General features: G+C 42.4%; 1 non-coding gene across 1 annotated transcript; it reads right to left on the bottom strand.

The window, feature by feature from the left end:
• Positions 1-1,714: 1,714 nt before the first annotated feature.
• Positions 1,715-1,818, bottom strand: LOC112315769 (small nucleolar RNA U13). Its single transcript, XR_002975918.2, has one exon. It is a non-coding gene; the product is annotated as a small nucleolar RNA U13 (small nucleolar RNA).
• Positions 1,819-4,486: the final 2,668 nt, after the last annotated feature.

Genomic DNA, 4,486 nt, shown 5'->3' with positions numbered 1-4,486 from the left:
TTGAATCGAAGATAACATACCTTAGATATGTCAAAGTAATTTCCTTTTACAGACTCCTCAGGGCACAACCTCCCACCAGAGCCTGAGACCACAGAACCCCTCTTTGTTGTCTTGTTCCCCCAAAATACCATCTCTGTGGCTGTAAATGTCAGTTATTAACTATCCTGTACCACCGATGTAGATGTAGTGTGTGTTTCTCCATGTTGCTTTTTATCCAGTCCTAGAGATTTCCCTGCTTTGCTTTCTCCCAACATAAATGTACCATCAGTGCACTTCATGTACCTTCCTTATCGTTTTCTTCTTTGATTTTAAATGTGTAAAAGGGACCGCAGAACTATAATTCTCTGAAGCATATTCTCAATATGTTGAGATCTTGCTCCCAGGCATATCCTCACAATTTGACTCAAATAAACTCTTTGTAAAGTTCTTCTATAGGCTTGGATGTTCTGTTATCTGTATTCCTTTGAGGAAGGGAAAGGCCTATGCGGCAGGTTACTTTATAGATGATGACCAAAAAATTCCCCCCGACCAGTGGCTATTGCATTCCTGGGCAACGGCAGGTAACTTAGGTATTACATCTCGCTTTGCTTAGCACAAGTGACTCCATTTGGGGTTTGTCATTTCCTTTTAACAGCGGTTAAAAAGATTTAACCACTATTAAATCTAGTATTAACAGATTTTACCATTCTTCCTAGAATCAGGGATGGTAAAAAGTATAATTTTTAGTTTTCTATAAGAATATATGTTGATTTAGAAGTAGCAATAATACAAATATTCAGAACATCCATAGGCTTAAAAGTGGAAGCATGAATATGATTGAGTTCAAGTGGAGTCCTGCCTTCAGCAGCGCGGAATTTTAAATTGGGCCTGGGCTTTTGAGCATAGTAGGTGGTAGGATGAAGTAACATCTAATAGAAAGAAATGTTCATCCTTTCTACAAATCAATGTCAGTTTTGACGTTTCCCGAGGTCAGTTGGTCATTTTTATTCATGTGGTAAAACTATATGCAAAAATCTTTTATATATGCATGATATAAAATATGTGGCGATAACATCAAGGCTAGGAAGTCTTTTTCCCCTTGAAAACCTATTTTAAATATTTACAGTGTAAGTAAATGCCACTGTTTGAAATATTGTATACATAGGTATTCTAGGGCAACTCACACTGTTCTGACTTTATATCTTTAATATTAAGCATTGTGTGATTTATTGCCAATAAGGGGTACATATCTTAGCGATAACTACTTGTGCTGGACATTTATTGAAGGCTTACAAAGAGCAGAATCCTGTATTTGGCAGCAGCCTGTTGCTTATGGGCAGCGTCACAGTTGTCCTCTGACCTCACCTGAGATGTGATTTCTCCAGAGAAGCCTTTCCTGATGCCCCAGCCTAAGATCATCCCCTTGTCTCCCTCAGTACATCACTCTGTTTACTATAGAGCATTAGCAATACCTGATATTTTCTTGTTGATCTGCCTGAATTTTTTTCTTTTTTACTTTTTTTATATTATATTTTATTGATTATGCTATTATAGTGCTCCTGATTTCCCCATTGCCCTCCTCCACCCAGCACCCCCACTCCCTCAGGCACTCCCCACACCATTGTTTATGTCCATGGGTCATGCGTATAAGTTCTTTGGCTATTCCATTTTCTGTGCTGTACTTTACATCCCCATGGCTATTCTGTAACTACCTATTTGTACTTCTTTTTTTTCATGTCGGACGAGTAATGTGCCGGTGTCCTAACAAGGTTTGTGGGAGGCACATGTCACACAAGAGTGTGAACACCCAATCATCACACTTATGAACTACAAAAGGATCCCTATTTGTACTCCTTAATCCCCTCACCTCTTCACCCATTCCCCCGCACCCCTTCCCATCTGGCAACCATCAAAACGCTCTCCATATCCACAATTTTGTCTCTGTTCTTGTTTGCTTAGTTTGGTTTTTAGATTCAATTGTTGATAGATATGTATTTTTGCCATTTTATTGTTCATAGTTTTGATCTTTATTTTTCTTAAATAATCCCTTTAACATTTCATATATAACCATTTCATAATAATAGTTTTGGTGATGATGAACTCCTTTAGTTTTTTCTCATCTGGGTAGCTCTTTATCTGCCCTCCATTCTAAATGATCGCTTTGCTGGGCAGAGCAATCTTGGCTGTAGGTCCCTGCTTTTCATGACTTTGAATATTTCCTGCCCATCCTTTCTAGCCTGCAAAGTTTCTTTTGAGAAATCAGCTGACAGTCTTATGGGAACTCCCTTATAGGTAGCTAACTGCTTTTCTCTTGCTGCTTTTAAAGTTTTCTCTTTATCTTTAACCTTTAGCATTTCAATTATGATGTGTCTTGGCATGGGCCTCTTTGCAACAATTTTGTTTGGGACTCTCTGTGCTTCCTGTACTTGCATGTCTCTTTCTTTCACCACATGTGGGAAGTTTTCTCTCATTATTTTTTCAAATAGATTTCCAGTATCTTGCTTTTTCTCTTCTCCTTCGGGAACCCCTATGATTTGAATGTTGGACTTCTTGAAGTTGTCCCAGAGGCTACTTATACTCCTCGTTATTTGGATTCTTTTTTCTTTTTGTTTTTCTGATTGGCTGTTTTTTGCTTCTTTATGTTGCAAATCATTGATTTGATTTTCGGCTTCATCCACTTTACTGTTATTTCCCTGTAAATTGTTCTTTATTTCAATTAGTGTATCCTTCATTTCTGACTGGATCTTTTTTATCATGTTGAGGTCCTCACTAAGTTCCTTGAGCATCCTTATAACCAGTGCTTTGAACTCTGCATGTGATAGATTGCTTATCTCCATTTTGTTTAGCTCTTTTTCTGGAGATTTGATCTGTTCTTTCATTTGGGCCATGTTTCTTTGTCTCCTCATTCTGGTAGCCTCCCTGTGTTTGTTTCTATGTATTAGGTAGAGCTGCTTTGACTCCGTATCTTGGTAGTGTGGCCTAATGTATTAGGTGCCCTGTAGGGTCCAGTGGCACAGCCTCCCATATCACCCAACTGGGTATGTGAAGTGCACCCTTTGAGTGGGCTGAGTACATCCTCCTCTTGTGGTTGAGCCTTGGTTCTTATTAGCAGATCAATGGGAGGGATTTACCCAGGCCAGTCAGCTGCAAGGACTGGCAGTGACCACTGACCCCCAACCTCTGCCCTCCTTGGTAGATCAGCTGTGCAGGGACAGGGCAGTGGTGCTCTAATGTGGTCTGTAGCTGTCCACTGGGTGTGCTGGCCCCGGGGTTTCCAGGGTGGTACAGGACAAGGTCAGCCCCTACCTGTGTTTTGCCCAGGGCCACCTTGCCTGAACTATAAAGCAATCTGAGAGGGCTGCTACTTGTGTGAGGCTTGGAGATTCCCAGGCAAAGCCAAGCTGTGAATCTAGGCTGGCTGCTGCTAGTGCCAGGCCTGGGGTTCACTGAGACCAGCTGTTGCTTGTTGAACAGATTTAGGAATTTGTGCTTCAAGAGCCAGATCAGCCATTTATATGGAAAAGCAGCTTGGGTGGGTCCATAAGCTGGGTGGGTTGGAGTCTCTGTGGATCTCCCTGGCAGGTCAGTGTTAGCCAGGTTGATGGAGTCTCAGATATGGCACCTGTTTGCCATCTCAGTGGCTCTGTGGGGGGAGGGTTTAAGAAAGGGACAATGGCCTCTGGCTGCCTTTCCGTCTGGGAGGAAGCTGCCCCCTAGCTCTTGTCTTGATGCCAGACACTTTAGTTCCTCCCTGTATGCCACTGGTGCCTCTCAATCTTGGTGGTGGAGCTCAGAGGGAGTGAGTCTGAGTAGGTGTGTCCAGTTATAGGTTCTTTAAGCGAAACTGTTTGGGGCTCCAGAAGTTTCTTCTACCGACTCAATTCCCAGTGGTTTTTGCAGTCAGAAGTTGTGGGGACTTATCTTCCTGGCACTGGAACCCTGGGCTGGGGGGCCTGGTGTGGGACTGGGGCTCCTTGCTCCCACGATATCCCTCCCAAGATATCCCTCCAGAATTTTTATCCACCATTCATGGGTGTGGGACCAGCCCATTCTGTGTCTCTACCCCTCCTACCAGTCTGGATGGATGTGGTTTCTTTAATTCTGTAGTTGTCAGACTTCCATTCAACTTGATATCTGATGGTCCTGAGTGATGGTTGTTCTGTATTTTAGGTGTAATTTTAATGTAGTTGTGCGAAGAAGTGAGCCACGTCTGCCTACACCGCCATCTTGACCGGAAGATCTGCTTGACATTTACCCCATCTCCTAAGGTAGAGATAGTCTTTCCCATTCTTACTTCCTGTCATATGCCAAAAAAACTTAGTGATGTAGTTAATGTTCTTTATTTAAGTGGAAAAAAATCCACTGATGGTGAGGAAAGGGGAAATACAGTGCCTCACAAGCAGTGGAGCAAGGGATTTGGGCAAGAGTGAGTTTTATAATGGCAACCTGAAGTAAGCCACGATTGGCTGGAAAGGGGAGGATCTCCTTATAAAGATAGTAGGTCCTG

Source organism: Desmodus rotundus, chromosome 8, assembly GCF_022682495.2.
Source record: "Desmodus rotundus isolate HL8 chromosome 8, HLdesRot8A.1, whole genome shotgun sequence".
Taxonomy (NCBI): Eukaryota; Metazoa; Chordata; class Mammalia; order Chiroptera; family Phyllostomidae; genus Desmodus; species Desmodus rotundus.
Note: the sequence above shows the minus strand (reverse complement) of the source record. Positions and strands in the feature narration are given on the sequence as shown.